General features: G+C 43.0%; 1 protein-coding gene across 7 annotated transcripts in view; it reads left to right on the top strand.

Annotated features, from left to right (window-relative positions):
- camkk1a (calcium/calmodulin-dependent protein kinase kinase 1, alpha a) overlaps positions 1-16,614 on the top strand; it is a 51,026-nt gene that overhangs the window by 5,069 nt on the left and 29,343 nt on the right. The window contains exon 1 of one of the 7 annotated variants that reach the window (XM_042218853.1): positions 3,804-4,858. The exons of the other annotated variants lie outside the window; for them this stretch is intronic. The gene's annotated coding sequence lies outside the window, so the exon portion shown is untranslated. Of the gene's footprint in view, positions 1-3,803; positions 4,859-16,614 lie in introns of those variants that run through there. 7 annotated transcript variants of the gene reach the window in all.

The raw sequence follows: 16,614 nt of genomic DNA, 5'->3' as shown, positions 1-16,614 counted from the left end.
TTTTTTTTGCGTGACTGTTATGTATTTCCTGCTTTACTTTGAAAGTCTGTGTTATCTTAGTGTGTTCAGTTTACGTTTCCTTGTCTCGTCAGGTCTAATTTGCCCCAGTTCCTGTGGCCTATTCTCCTTCTACCTGTGTTTCAGTTGTCATGGTCGACGATCTCCCCCCGTGCCCCTTGTAAATAAATAGTTTGTTGTAAATAGTTGTGAATGGGTTTGTCAATGCTTTCGTTATGGGATATTTTCGTTTTGGGATTTTGGTGGAGAGCCTTCGTGGTTTTACTTTTCCTTATTTCTGTTTTCTACGTTGCACCCCGGTTGCCTAGGCCGGGGTGTAACATCGTGTCTACGGTAATACCGGTATAATGTTAGGCAACGATAGGAAAATGAAATATCGCGATAGAATGGGAGTAAAACGCGCATGCGCAGTGCCTTTGTTATGCACATGGCCGATTGTTGAGTGAAACAGATGAACCAGAATTGGTTTGTAAAAATGGTGCAACTTCAGTGATGTGGAACTGGTTTGGTGTTTGTCCGTCAGATACACGAACAAAGCACATTTTTTTGCAGAACATGCAAGCGGCCGTCGTTATTGTCGTATTTGTCGGACTAAGATGCTCTTAAATCTGGGAGTAATCTGGGTCCTAAACTCCGTATGCTTCAGGTCAAACGAACACTGCAGCATCACTTTAAAAACTGTCTAAATTCTTTCATCTTTAATAAAACGATCAGCATTGCTGCTTTACCAGGTGTAACTATGAAGTTTAACTTCCAGGCATCCATGAAAACAGAATTTATTACATTTAACGGAGTTAGAAGTTAGCAGGAAGCTAGCGGAAGTTAGCTCGCTAGTTTCGCTAGTTACCTAAGCATGATATAGCATGTTCTGACTGAGAGATTTCTGAAAAATTCAAACGTACAGCTCTGCTATCACTTCCAACATAAATGAAGACAGGAAACTAAACAGCAGTGACGTTTGTAGGGTTCGAAGTGGTACTGATTAATGATGCGTGTCGCTAGCAACACCTTTCTACTGGAAATGCCTTTTGGTTAAACTTTCAGCAAGGAATTTGCATTTGCACTTACATTTTTATAAAGCTTTAATGTACATAAAAACCAGCTTCTTGTTTAAGTGAAAATAAATGGAAGGTTGTCTTTTTGCGCTAGTAATGTTGTGGAGTTGTATTTTGTCTCGCATCAATTATATCGTCAGTTATATCGTTATCGCAAATTTTCAAATATATATCGTGATAAATATTTTTGGCCATATCACCCTGCTCTAGCTCCAGCCCACAGCTTGGTACTTGCTGGGTTTGCAGTTTGTCACACAAACTAATTAGATGTTGTTGTCCTGAAATTAAAAACGAGGAATCTCCATATTTAGGATAAGTGCTCAAAATCAGTGAATGATGAGATCAAGCACAAACTTTCAGGCAGCCGAGCTGCATTCTTGTGTGCCGAGCTGGGCTGCTCAGATCATGATGGTCTGCACACAGAGTCAGTCAGAGAACCAAACACAGCTAACACTGAATAAAAGGGTGGGTGAGGTAAAGAGACACCCCCACCCTTCTTTTGCTTTATCCTCCAGATGACATTTTAAATGTCAGCCAGCCTAACGGAAAGATAATTGTGAAACTTTAGTGCAGGTAGCAAGTTGTGTTATTTTACTTTTTAGAGGCGAGAGGTGTAGAAAGTGAATCCTCATTAGTTCATTCTGCACCTGGCACGCAGCTATATCTGCATATTGGCCTTTATCATTCAAAGCACGACCAGTAAGGACTCTGGGGGTCCTCAGATCTCTCAGTTAACCTCATCCAAGTGCTAGCCTGTACTCCACCCCACTTGCACTTCTCGCTCGTTCTCATTAGTCTGTGTATGAGAGACAGCGGCACATCTTAAGAAGGCCAAAATTAAAGTATTGATTAGTATGTTTCTGTGGCTTTCCTGAAGCTTTGGCTTCGTAACCACATTGTGATTTTACAGAAATCCATACGGTTCGATTTAGTAGTACTCTTAGAAAGACACGTTGTTGTCAGACTGACAGTATGACAGCAATGCAATAAATTTGTTTCCTAGAAAAATAACACAAGTAGCTTTTAAATCCCTGTAAGTTGTGTCTGTATTCATGTCCTGCTAACGTCGTTCTCTCGCACGGTCCCAGGGCCGGGGAGCTAACTGAAATAAATGTGTGGTTGAGTGTGTGCCTGCCCTCTGGAGACGCTGATCTATGCTGAAAACTCCCCTGCAAACCCCGACATTGGCTTTCCCTCTGCAGCACTGGTCACAGCAAACACCTTTGGGTTTAGCCTTACCTGCTCTGAGCACTCGCCACCTGTTCCATATTTTTAGCTCACTTCATTTCCTTAAAGAGGGCCTGACAGTACACAGGGAGATACTCGTTTAAAGTGAAATGGTACAAAGATAAAAATAGTTAATGCATATCTCAAGTTATTTCAAGTGAATGCCCACACACTGGCAGAAGGTTCTGTCACCCAACCTACATGTGGCAGCTATGTGAAACATGTAGTAGTAATGAGACGGGCTTAAACAGATGGTATTGTCTTTGTTTACATCAACTTTCAAGTGATACATGGGTGGACTTGGGACCAGGTATGTTTTGCACTAAACAGGGGGTGTTTGGCATGCTTCAGCTCCTAAATAAATGGATTGGTTCCATGTCGATATAGATGGAAGTGCCTGCTTTGCAGTTGCTGATCATTAGCGATAGCACAGTATACAGTATTAAGATTCAGGGTCCCAATGTGTAGTAACTGTAATCTGATTTTCAATCTTTCAGATTAAGTAATAGTGTAATTTGCACATGCTTCTGGTCATGCTATCACTGTGGCTCATGGGATAGCAATGTCAGTCAGTCCGTCCACCACACCGGTGAAGACTGGGCTGTATTTCCTTTAATTATTCCTGCCTTGCTGAGGATTCGAGTGTTTGCTAATCGACGGTTGCACTGAAGTTTGGTTCAGACATTCATATCCACCGTGAGATAAATTGTATACTGTAATTCTCCCTTCCACCAAGATGCAGTACTTGGTTTACAGTTACCGTATTTTTCCTACCATAAGGCGCATTAAACGAAACCAAACAGTCAGATAAGTCAAACTTTCCTCAACTCATTCTTCTTGCTTCCTCCACTTCTGTACCATTGATTCATTAATGTTGAATTCTCTGGCAGCTGCTCTATTCCCATGTTGTTGCAGTATATTAATGACTAACCTCGTATTGTGGATGGATTATCTCAGTTGTTCTCCTGACTGAAGTTTGGTCCGTTTACAGCATCCTGCCATGCGACTGCATTTGTCCCTAACCATCAGGAACCCTCACGTTAACTTTTATCGAGGGGGAAAGTGTTGGTGTTCATCCTCCAGCTTCACTGTTTATGCTAACATAGCTGTGTCGCTAGCGATCATGTAGCACATCATTATATAGCAGCTAGCCCAACTTCAGTAACCCTACAAACATCACTGCTGTTTAGTTTCCTGTCTTCATTTATGTTGGAAGTGATAGCAGAGCTGTACGTTTGAATTCTTTCAGAAACCTCTCAGTCAGAACATGCTATATCATGTTTAGGTGGAAGCTAGCGAGCTAACTTCTAACTCTGTTAAGTGTAATAAATTCTGTTCTCATGGATGCCTGGATGTTAAACTTCATAGTTACACCTGGTAAAGCAGCAATGCTGATGATTTTATTAAAGATGAAAGAATTTAGACAGTTTTTAACTCTCAGTGATGCCGCAGTGTTCGTTTGACTTTGGGACCTGAATTAGACGGAGTTTAGGACCCAGATTCCTCTGCGAGGCTCCTGACTACAGCCGTAATGCTCCAACAACCCATCACGCGGTGCGGCTTCGTAGCTTAGCAAAGTCGTACTAAAACATTTTTGTCAGATCTTTGAGCGCCGTGTGGCACATAAAACCGGTTCGAGGTCAGTAAGCACAACCAGAATTCATACATAAGGCGCACTGATGATTTTTGAGAAAAATAAAGGATTTTAAGTGCGCCTTATAGTGTGAAAAATATTGTAATGTATCTCACAGCATGACAACATCAAAATCACAAATTAACACATTACAGAAGAAGTATACACCTTTCCTGCTGCTGTAAATTATCTGTGCAGACAGCAGTAGAGGTGGGGGCATTGCAGGTGGAGGAATAGATTCCCCTGGCCATCACAGTTGTGATTTCAGCCGAGTTCTAACAAAAGGCAGCTTAAGATCTCCTCTGACAGTACGCTGCTCTTCAACTTCTCTATATGATGCTCTCTACTTTTTCCTGCTCTGGTGCTTTTGCTGTACTGCTGTATAAATATAATTCTGCAGGAACGATGGACCTGCATGAAAGAGCTGGTAATCTTTTGATGAAAACCTGGAGGAGGAGCAGCATGTAACCCTGGGCCAGCTGACACCGGCAGAGGGAAGCCTATTTTTGTGAGAGTTGCAGAGAATTGACCAACCTCAGCTCCTCTCTCCAGGCTACTGCATCAAAATTTCTCTTTGTAGCTGGCATGAGGGTGGAGAATAGCAGACTCTTCAATGCTGCTGCTAACGTTACTTACAAAGGAAGAGAAAGGCTTGCAGCCCATAGGGTTTCTTACATTTCTCGAGAATAAACTGGCTCTGATATCAGTGGGATGAAGGATGTGGCTGGCACGATGGAGTCATCACTGATCACCATCAGCAAATGTAAAAAAGAAAAAGTCTTCTAAAATGTTGTTTTTATGTATATTGCAAGTTCTTTTTTCCCACTGCGAGGTTTCCTAATTACAGTGGCTGTGTGTGTTTCAGTGGCAGCTGTAACCTGCTGACAGATTCAGTTTATAAAGATATGAAGCTGAAACACTTCAGGTATGTTTGCCCAAAACTACCACTTAAAGGATTCATTGTTGAAATCGTTGCAGATGGTTCTTCTAGGTTTCGAGTTCATACCATAAAACTGTCTCTTTGGTGACTTTGATTTGTCATTTCTTGTCTTTTAAATAATGTGTGTTATCTGCCAGTGTTCCACAAAGACTGAAAAATGTTGTAAAGACCCTCTCTGGGCGCGCCATGATTAAGTCATCGAGGGCTAAACATTTGCTTCCTGTCTGATATCAGCAGCTTGCTCGTGGCGCTGCCATCGCAGGCCTCTGCCTGTGACCTTTCCCCACACAAAGAACATACCCACTTGTTCCTGTAAGGATCTTCAGGCCAGCTGGGGTTGTCTTTTTTTTTTTCTTCACACATCAAATGCACATTAAGAAATCTGTTCCAAAGAGATAACAGCTGAACAATTGCCTTTGTTACGATGCTTATAATCCTGTGAAGGCCATATAAGCTTGGAAAAATGTCTTTTTTTTCCCCCCAGCGAGAATTCTCTGAAATGCATTTCACAAAGGAGCTTATTGGCAGAGAAGGCCAAACCTGGTCACAGGCTGGAACGACCGTTACTCTCCGTTACATGTCAAGTGTAATGTGCAGCTAATTGCATTTATTAGATCATTATCCACAGTTGGAGGCCATGAACGTTAAGTCATGTTGTCACTGAGACGCCTGTAATCTCCACCCGTTCACACTGTCATGCTCATTAGACCGTAAAGACACACGTGCGCGTGAAACCGTATCGATGCGACCGTGTGCCGCGTAAGGAGAACACTGTCTTCACTTAATGCGCCGCCGTCTCATCTCAGAACATCAAGCCTGCACAAGACCTCTTACAGGCTGCCGCATATGAAATTTCCACACCTGACAACCATTCACAGCACAAGCACGATAACCTTTCTGCCAAACGGAAATGTCAGCGTCTAGATATATGCTTTGCTCTAAGGGAACGGGAGCCTGTAGTTGTGGGTGAATCAGATTACTGTCATCATTTTAATGCACATTTTTGGCCTTGCTAGCAGCGTAGCCAGACACGGCCAGACTGACATCATGTAAGTCTACGAAAACATCCAGCAAAGTTTTATTAGCTGAGAATCAAATAGCATTTTTTTGTTTGTGTTTGTGTTTCTAATTTCAGCTTTTGTTGTGTTTTGGTAGCCTGTCCAACCAAGTGTGCGTGTCGGTGCATGCGAGTCTCCCTTCCCTGACTTTGGTTAAACGTGGACTAACAGTTTCCTTTTCACCAGTTAGTGTGTGTGTGTGTGTGTGTGTGTGTGTGTGTGTGTTTCATTCTGTCTGCAAACACGAAAGCTTAAAAATGTTGAATGATTCCTGTTACAATGGTGCAGAGTGGGCTCGTGTTAAGAATCCATTCAAATGTGGCCTTCGAGGTTAACTCGATGATTTATTTTATTAAAAGCTTTGTAACCCAGATTCTTGTGAGTTTGCTTTGCATCCACCTAATAACGTATTTACACGTTGCATAATTCATTTACAAGCTTCCTGAATTTTTTGGGAAAACAAAATAAACTTGTGAACAGAAACCTTTTTTACTTTCAGACATACTGCTGCTAGTCTTGCTGGACATTGCTGTTGGGCAGTCTAACATTGTATTACAGAGTGCATAAACTGATTAAAGTGAATAACGTTGCCGTATATTGTAACTGCTGATCATCTCATAGTGATACAGATCAGATGATCACTGCTGTCCCTGTAACAGCTGACCTGCTGTCAGTATTTGTAGGGAGGGTTTTCCTGTGATAGTCCTGGCACTGGGGATTTGGGTTCGGGTCCTTCCAGGCTGTAGCAGTCCATGACTTGAATGGTCTGAAGCTGTTTTAGCAGCAGGTGAAGGAGTAAAAGCATATCAGGCAGAGGTGGCAATATACACTTCTGAATTTAGGTTATCTCTTGCTCATGTCTTATGCATTATTGTTAGAGACGACTGTAAGCTGCAGCCTCACCAGCCACTGTGCATCAGAGCTGACACAGCAGCGTCCCTTCCACCTGACCACAGGGTTCCAGCAGCAATGAGAATGGATGGAGATCACCGGGATATTGTGGCTCTTTGGGGCATTTAGTGTATCACTCTCAATGGGAAGGATGGATGGCTTCTCATTCTGCAGCAACACATTAATCCTCTGCGGGTTCAAATCATCACAGATTACCAGGATCCTCTTGAGAGCCATAAGTGGGAATTTTAAGAGTCTGCAAGAGATGGATAACACTCGGTTTGTCTTCTGTATTAACCTGCCGTCTCCGCTGGACTCAAGCCTGTGCTAACGCTTTCTAAAAGTAGGTCACCAGCTCGTAGGTTGTGCCACTGGTCAGCCTGAGCAGTGTCACGAGGACAGAGGGTGGAGCCGGCCTCACCTGAAAAGTCCTCTACAACACAACTCTGAAGATCAGTTTTCATCGCTCTGGAGGTGGGAGGGCGGGGTGGTCCCATTCCAGTCTGTCCTTATTAGAGAGACCCCTGTCGGGTAACATTTTCAAGATTCCAGGAAGGTCCGGCTTGTTGCAGGGTGCCGACTCATGAGTGTGAGCACACGAGAAATAATTGGCTCATCCAACTTCCCTGTTTGGAGTTTCATATCCTGTGTAATCCTGGGCTTATAATGCCTGAGGTAACCAACCCTGGAGAGGGTGTCCTGGATTTGTTTGGGATTGTTCCCCGGTGTATTTCTGTCCACTCACATTGATCGTCGCCCGTGGATCCCAGGGGCGGAGCTTCCTGCCCATCGCATGGGTGGACAAGAACGTGTTTAACAGGTTTATGGTTCCAGCTAATTGTGTCTCGTACAGGTGCCAGATAATCCTGTGGATTGAATTAAAGAGTTCCGGGGATTAGTCTGTGCCGGGCAAACGCACTGCAAAGTGTGCAGCAAGTGTCAGCACCTGTGTGCAGCTCGAGCCTGTGACTTTAGTTCACACATCTGAACTTCCTGTGCTGAACTGGATATCAGAAATATGAACCTGTGAGTCTTTGTTTGGGAGGACGTGGTCTCAAAAGTCTTTGTTTTGTGTAATAAGTTGCATCCTAAGATGATGTTTGTTTATTTTTTGTCATTTTCCCATCATGTTTTTTCATCTACATACTGAACAATTTCAGTCCCCACACACAAACCTCACAGCCCTTTGGTGCTTTCACTGGTTTTAATTCATGCCTAAATGTACACTTTATTATTTTTTTATTTACAAACTGTAATCATTGAAGTTTTCATCAGGTCACAGTTTCTCAGGGGGGAGTGGGGTGGCTCATTGCAGCATTTGGAGCTGTGGTTTGCAGAGTACTGCTGACTCTGAGACGTGTAGGAAACTGTCATCATTAGCTGTTGTCCCCCAAGAATAAGTCGTGTTTGACATCAAATACATTCATCAGTCATAGAGATGAGAATATCCCTTAAATGTGCCCACAGTTGTTGGCTGATTACAAAGTACTCTTGCTGTTTCCAGAGGCCCTTAAGCTGCTGCAGTGTCAGTCGATGCAGATCAGTTCCGATGATTAGACTGTCACCACCAACCTCTAGTTGCACAAAAAGTGGAACATGGGAAAAGCCAAAAAAGCCAAATTCCTCTTGTTTAGAGAGCGACCAAAGTATCCCCTAATGCTTTTTCAAAAAACAAAGTGTGTGTGTGTGTGTGTGTGTGTGTGTGTGTGTGTGTGTGCGCGCGCGCACGCGCAGACACAGAAACTATGTAAAATCCACACTGTGCCATAGGCTTGCTCACAGATTCATCAGTAGCAGCCAGTTCACCAGCCAGAGACCTCAGGGTGCTTTATATTGTAAGGTACAACAATACATACAGAGAAAAACCCAGCAATCATATGACCCCCTATGAGCAGCACTTTGGCGACAGTGGGAAGGAAAAACTCCCTTTTAACAGGAAGAATCCTCCAGCAGAACCAGGCTCAGGGAGGGGCGGGGCCATCTGCTGTGATTGGTTGGGGTGAGAGAAGGAAGACAGGATAAAGACATGCTGTGGAAGAGAGACAGAGGTTAATAACAAGTTGATTCAATGCAGAGAGGTCTGTTAACACATAGTGAGTGAAGAAGAAAACAGTGCATCATGGAACAGCCTGAAAAACTCATATTTCAGCAAAAAGGAAAGTTTAAGCCTGATCTTGAAAGTAGAGATAGTGTCTGTCTCCTAATCCAAACTGGAAGCTGGTTCCACAGAAGAGGGGCCTGAAAACTGAAGGCTCTGCCTCCCATTCTACTTTTAAATTTTCCCTCCCCCCCCCTCCCCCCCCCCTCCCCCCCCTGCCTCCCATTTTAAAATACTCTAACAACAAGTGCCTGGCAGAGCGATCAGCGAAGTGTAAAAGGATAGAGCTGGGCGATATGAGATTTTTTCATATCACGATATGTTTTTTTCATTTCAGGCGATAACGATATCTATCACGATATAAGCCAAATAACTATATTTGTAAGATTTAAATGTGCCGTTGCTCACAAGTAAAATGTGAAATAATCAGCAGCTTGTTTTTATTTAAATATTTATTTCCCATAATAAGTTCAACAGGGTAGATGTACTTAAGGAACATGAGACTTTTTCAGATAAATAAAGGCAAATATTGCAAACTACACAAAAGGCAGCCGCTAAAGCGTTTAAGTTTCAAAATAGAACAAACGAAACAGACTAAACTGTCAATTCCACTTAGAAACAAAATATTAATTCTAAAAATAAATCTTAGTTTGTTTTACAGAAGAACAGACAAAACTGACTAACTTTTGTCAATATCAAATAAACTGAGAACTAAAAGGAAATTCTCAATCTCTCCTTGTTGTATAGCTGAGCTTTTCAAACAGTTTTAACAGTTACTTTAGTCTGACAAAAGCCGAATGACGAATTAGCGCTTCCAGTCAGAGACTGAGGCTACGTCCACACGTACACGGGTATTTTTGAAAACGGAGATTTTCCGTTTTCGTTTTAAAAAATAATCCCGTCCACACATAAAGGCAGAAATGAAGGAAAACGCTGCTATGAACATGCCAAAGCAGCAGGTGGCGCTAGATTCCTAACCGTGCAGAAATGTTGGCCAATCAGAAGTCTAGAAGCCTCGGTGGGAAAAAGTAAACAAAGCTGGGGCATAGAAGCAGAACCGAGTCGTATGTGTGGAGGGACAGTAACTGTGTGTATATGTAAGCATTTAAACACTGCAGAGAGTAGAATTAACAGTAACAGTATTGTAGAAATTCATTTCACCGAAACAATAACGTGGCGCACAGTGTGACGCATGCACCAGTTTATTGTATTTCCAGACTTGCTTTCGGCACAATTTACAGTGCACGCTACTCTGTTTTTTGTCAGACTTGAAATAGCCGAAATACCTTCACACTACGGAACTTCTATGGCTCTTCCGTTCGACAATCTCTCCGGCGTTGGAACCATCATCTGTTTTCTCTTCGGTCACGCTCGGTTGATTTTTCTAGTCGGCACACTCATTTCCTCCATTACCCGCTGGCTGCTTCCCAAACAAACACACGTGCGGCTTGGCACTTGTGCTGTACGTAACAAGTCACGCGACGTGACGCTGCGGCTGTGATTGGTTCGGCTCTGCGCTACTTAATTTGGATTGGCTGACCTTTTTTTTTTTTTTTTTTTTTTTTTAAGAGGACAAGAGCGGCGAGGTCTATCGCGATAGCTTAATTTCTCTATCGAGTAAAAGTTATATCGCGATACATATCGTTCTATCGCCCAGCTCTACAGGGTGATATGTTGATGTTGATGTTATCCACCCGTCCTTCATTTGAGGGAGATGAAATGTGACAGGAGAATACCTGATCAGCCTGTAGGCTCATGGATAGTAGAGCAGCAAGGGAAGAACCTCTTTAGTGTAATAGGAGTTGTACTCATTTGATGTTAAGTAGATGAATGTATTGATTTGTACTTATTGTGGCCTTCTATTAAACATGGGATAAGGCCTCGTGGCAGTTAAAACCCTGGAGTAAAAATGTGTTTTCTTGTAACAAGATTCTCACTGAGTAAAATAATGGTACTAATAGAGATTTTCTTACGACCGAACCACATAAAGTCAGTTTCTTCCCGCTCACTGTTCCCAGTTCTGGATGAGGAGCACAACATTGTTGCTGTTTGAAATTGACTCGACACTAAATTGGTCACAAATTAAGACAAAATCTTGCCACAGGCGTGGTCTTCATGATATTTATGTCAGCAGCTTGGCACTGATGGCTAACTGTGACACTAATGTGCTCAAATTGTCCATTTAGTGATTTCGTTTTACAAATGAAGTTAATTTGATTTCAGTGCTCTTTAATTAGACACCCAGTTATTACTGACATTTGTCTTTTAATCAGCTTTGAATGCTTTTTAATGGTGTGAACGCTGACGATGAGCTCAGTCTAGTGTGACGCTCCTCCTAGCACTGATCTCAACTTTGATTAGGACCCAGATGCTAATAGCATGTAGCAGGATCCAAGGCAGCAGCTTATACAAAGATGCAGCAGTCTGATGTGCACGCTGCTCTCAGCTCTGTGAGCGCAGGAGGCACCAAAGTTCAAAGAGTCAACTTGTAATTCACAGTCTGAGATAAGCCAAAGCCCGTTTCAATTGTTCTAATCAGAGAACCGACTTTGTTGTTAGTTTGGTTACAGCCAGTTCCAGTCCCGAGGCCACAGCAGGAGCACAAAACTGCTGCAGCAAAGAGAACGTGTTTGCTGCGCTGCAACAGAAAGAACTGTGTTGACCAAAGATAAATAATATCTTAGTCAGCCCACAAGTCACGGCCACAGTCGTGCTTAGTCATGCTAAAGCTTGCTAAATGAGCTTTGTGCTACAAGCCTGCTGCAGACTGTGTTACTCAGTCTCAGTGCACCAACCTATACAGATGCTTATATATATATATTTATATTGGCTTAACTCCAACAGCACACTGCCGTCCCTTTAATGTCCATTGGAGGCTCCAACAGCGAGCCGTCCCCGGTCATGTTAAAAACTTTTGCTTCCATCTAGTTTTGCTTCCTCTTGTTATGTTGCAGGCTTGCAGTTACACTTTGTGTTCCATCATTACTGTATGTGCTCTTTGTTTCTCACCATAGCACCGCATGGACGCAGCAAACACAGCGGTGCCGTTAATGAGTGATGCAAATGCCAAACAAGGCGAAAAACATTGAAAGATTGTCCCCCAGTTATCAGTTTATCCTGACGTGTTGACCGAGGTTTTACTGTAGAACAGAGTGATCGATCAGTGCTCCGAGACTTGAAACCCGAGCCATGGCCCCTGTTCTCACTATCTTCTTGTATATTGTGAGTTCTACTGTATGTGTAAAAGTGTGTTTTTCAGAAAGCAGCCTGCTGGACAGGGACCATGCTGTGTCCCTGCACTCCAGAGACCTCGGATGAGGTAAAGAGGGGGAAATAGCAGACCCAGTACATGAAAAACAACATGTGAGCAGCTCCTTGGATGCCTTAGTTTGCTCCACACGCTGTCTTCTCTTTCTTTGAATGCAGGATTTTATTTTGACTTTGGCCTTGATGTCTGTGTTTGCCGTCTACACGAATGGCACAGGAGACAAATTGAAGGCAGGTTAAGGGTGAAAGTGGTTTACTAATGGAAGCCAAATGGATTCATTTGTTCAGCCGTCTCCTTCCTGCTGTAACTGGCTCTGCTGAAGCTGCTTTCAGTCTAAACTGAAATGAAAGAAGGCTTTAAAACCTTTGCAGAGGATCTCAAGCTTCTTTCTGGTTTCTGTCTGCTTTTCCTATAATTGTTTACCTGATGACAAAGATACTATTTGAGCTTTAAACATTAACATTTGCATCTGCAGCAGAGCTTTGAATGAAAGCATTGATCTCTGCAGAACATGGTACATATGTTGTTTTCATGTTGCTGTATATATGAAATTATTAACAAAGTCATTTTCTATAATTAAACTATTATCATTAGGAAACTCTAATTTCAATGTAGTTTTTCTTCATTTTTCTGATGAAGAATTTCATTTTAAAACATGTTCGACATTGTGAAATTTAAATATAGTACACGTAACAGGAAACTGGATGCTGACAGAAGAGTGTTTGACGTTATATACGTCCAAACGCTGGACGTAACATTTTTATGTAAACTGAAGAAAACGAATGATTTGAGATGGAACGACCCTGTAACCGTTTAACAAGCTGCCATGTTTACGTGCACAGTGAGATTTGACAAACCCGTCCAGCCCTTAGTAGCAGAAATCAACCACCTCTCTGTGGCTTGCAGCAGACTTCAGCTGTGCCAAACAAAAACCAAAGGCTCCATTTCTAAATCTTTTCCCACCCTTGAAATCACCTACATGCTGAAATTTCACTAACGTGAGTATTTTATTACAACAAACTGAAACCTGACTCTAGCAAACAGGTTTGCATCGGCTGTGCTGCATGCACGCTCCTACATGCATCGTTTCCATGCTCGGCTTGTTCACGATGTGAGCTCTGCGACGTCATCGGAGTCGCTGCTGCAGTTTGACTTTCTTTACTGAAGGATTTACAAACTGCACGCTTTGCACAGTTTTCACAATAATAGCTGGTTTAGTGGTAATCAGTACCTCATTTCATGGTGCATTCCTATTGGTTGGGAGATGCTGATCCAAAACTTCTGGTCAGAATCTGGTCCCAGGCTGTCTTTGAGCACAGCGGCCAGCTGTGAAGCTCTTGCGCTTTGCAACAAAAGACAAAGTTTTGAAGCCATGGCCAAAGAGATCGGCCTGAATTTCTTTATTTGGACTGGACAGTGTCCACGGCGCTTTGTGACATCACGCTTTGAAGGAGAATTTTCAGCATGTCATTCCTACATTGTTGCTCTCAGTATTAAAACAATAGAAACTGATGCAGCAGAACCAGATATGTCATTCTTCTTCCCCACATCTTACAGTAACTCTATACCTGCAGTATATAGACATGTCTCGTTTGCTTCCTGGGGTTCAACTTTAGCTGTGTCCGTCTTTGTGGTTTGATCATGCAGGAGAGATCGGATTTTCTTGTACCAGAGAGAAAGAATTTGCAATATTCAGAAAGATGAAATTGAAAAAATTAAATAATATGTAGGAACCTCGACCTGTCAGTGTGCCGGTCACAGCGTCTCACAGCTGTGCTGTGAAGAGGAGGAGAACCTGTCCTCTTAAGCATTTATCTGTTGAGATGAATGAGAGGAAATATTAAACCTAACAGCATATTGTCCTGCGTTACGTAAATGTGCGGTTACCTGCCTCTGTGAACAAATAAGTCGCAGTGCAGCTAAAATGAATAACCAGACCACTGCTTCTCCTCTGCCTCCCACTTCTGCCAGGCTCACACATGCAGCGTGTTGAATGCTGCTGCAGTGGAAAGAACCCGTTTCAAGAGACACATAATCACTGGCTGCGATAAGAAATAAGCAAAATATGACAGATCCTTTTTGTTTTTCTCAAATGAGTCAGGAGGCACACAATGCGTCTCCCATCTCTGCTGCCAGTTTAAAGGTTGTTTTTTCTTATCCAGTACTTGCAATTTACATAGCATGAATAATCAGCATTGGAAATATGCAAATAGAAGAGGGTAAATGTGCAAAGTGGTCCTGACACATGCTAAATCGATATAGACGTCATTGACATTCATACTTTTGCATGAATAGTGACTGTTACAGAGGAGTCCACGTAGGGGGTCCCTAGGATCCAGTGTACTGTACTGGTGCTGCAGGGAAAAATTACTTTCCCAAACACGACTCCCAAAATGTTCCGGTCGGGTTGTTTTCTTTGGAGACCGGCTGCGGTCGTCTCACTTTCCCTGAATTGTGATGAATTAGCAGGTTAGTTAAGGATGCTTTCCAATCCCCGGAGTATAAAGATGGAATAAGGCATTCAAAAACGAATCCCATTACCTGTGAATGATGTTCGTGTGGTCACGTCGTGCTGACGTGTCATCAAGCCCTCAGGTTGCTGCAGTAGCTAAAACTGTTTTAGGACGCGTGTCGCAAACCCTGACAAACAGGAAATGAACTAGTGTAACATCTCTGAAATTTAAACAAGTCTTGTATGTGCACAACTGTCTTTCCACAGCATGTCTTCATCCTGTCTTCCTTCTCTCACCCCAACCAATCACAGCAGATGGCCCCGCCCCTCCCTGAGCCTGGTTCTGCCGGAGGTTTCTTCCTGTTAAAAGGGAGTTTTTCCTTCCCACTGTCACCAAAGTGCTGCTCATAGGGGGTCATATGGTGGTTGGGTACCTTACAATATAAAGCACCTGGCGCTTTGTAAATAAAGCTGCATTGAATAGACGTTAGCACTGTCAGCTCGGTAGCTAATAGCTTCTATTTGATGCAAAAGCGCCGCATCAGTCCCGTGGTAAAAAAGACCGCAGGGTCTGAACCAAAGTGATGAGCCAACAAAGTGATGCTGCCATCCCGCTAATTTATGCGTTAGTGCTGAGCGGCTGAAACTGAGACCTGGCAGTGGGATGACAGGAACCAGTAAGACACACCTGGACAAACTGGAACACGGTGTTATTTTTGACTATGAAGCTTCTACCTTCCTGACACACTTCAGGAATAGCATTACACGGCCCATTTACTCAACACCTCAGATGTGACTTCCTCATACTGTGTCTTTTCACAGCACACATACAGACCCAGGTGGTCCATTTAGGATGAAAGCACTCTTGATTCCTGCTGTTCATAGATGGTGTTTGACGGCTACGTGCCCTTTAGCTTCGATGGCCGGGCTAGGCGCAGAACAAAACCTGAGCCGGGTGTACTGGGGAGCTATTTTCTGTTTGCTGCTAATGGTGAGACTTTGATTAGAGATGAAAGAGGAAACGCAAAGTAAACAAATTGCACTAAAATGTGTGGTTATGCACACAAAGCATTCAGTCTTTTTTGTCTGTCTTTTTGTCTGTTTGCATTTTTTGCCTGGGTCCGCCTACATGCATCTGACTGAAAGCATGAAGCATAATAAGGCTTTTCACTAACAGGGTTGGGTTTTCTAATGAAGACATTAATTTGAATTTGTAGGCTCATGAACCACCAGGCCACCCGCCCACGCAGAGATGACATTTCCTCTTTGAACTGACTGATTACGTTTAAGCGTTTGGTTTGCAGCCGTGTTTCGTGCAAACCCGGCTCCCTTTACTAAGACTGTGGGAAGGCTTGTTTCTAAAGTTTTCAGCAGCCAAAAAGGGACTAGCATGCAGACTTTCATCGTTAATTCAAGAGGCTCAACAACAATGCTTCATTAACCATTTAGAATTAAAGCCTTTGGATTGTTTATGGCCAGTTTCCATATTGTTTCATAAATGAATTTGCATTTGGTATCAGTTCATTGTAGCTCTTAATTTGTGGATAAGGTCAACAAGCTGAACCAACCACACGGGGCTGGCTGCAGCTCAGGAGGCAGAGCAGGGCTTCTGCTAGGCCAGAGTGTCCCTGTGGCAACACACCGACCCCCAAGACGCTCACGCACGCATCCATCGGAGTGTGAGTGCTAGACTGAAAGCACTTGGAGGTGCTCGTGTGAATGTGGGTGTGAGGGGCAGCAGTCGGTTTAGTGTTGACCTGTCGTGGAGATCTGAATGTGTTTAACAGACAACAGTCTGCAGGTAGAAGTCAAAGGTAGAACGTGGATTCCTGTTCTGAATATATGAACATGTGATGTGACAAATGCTTATAGTTCCTTGCAAATGCTTATGGAGATGCATTTTTATTAACTCCTCTCTGCAGCATATTGGCGAATAAACAGATTGAAGATTCATTTAGCAGAGATAAATTAGAG

The sequence above is a fragment of the Haplochromis burtoni genome, unplaced genomic scaffold (genome assembly GCF_018398535.1).
Source record: "Haplochromis burtoni strain Fernald_Lab_line unplaced genomic scaffold, NCSU_Asbu1 Contig_24, whole genome shotgun sequence".
NCBI classification, from domain to species: Eukaryota; Metazoa; Chordata; class Actinopteri; order Cichliformes; family Cichlidae; genus Haplochromis; species Haplochromis burtoni.
The sequence above is the reverse complement of the archived record's forward strand: the minus strand, read 5'-3'. Positions and strand labels throughout refer to the sequence as shown.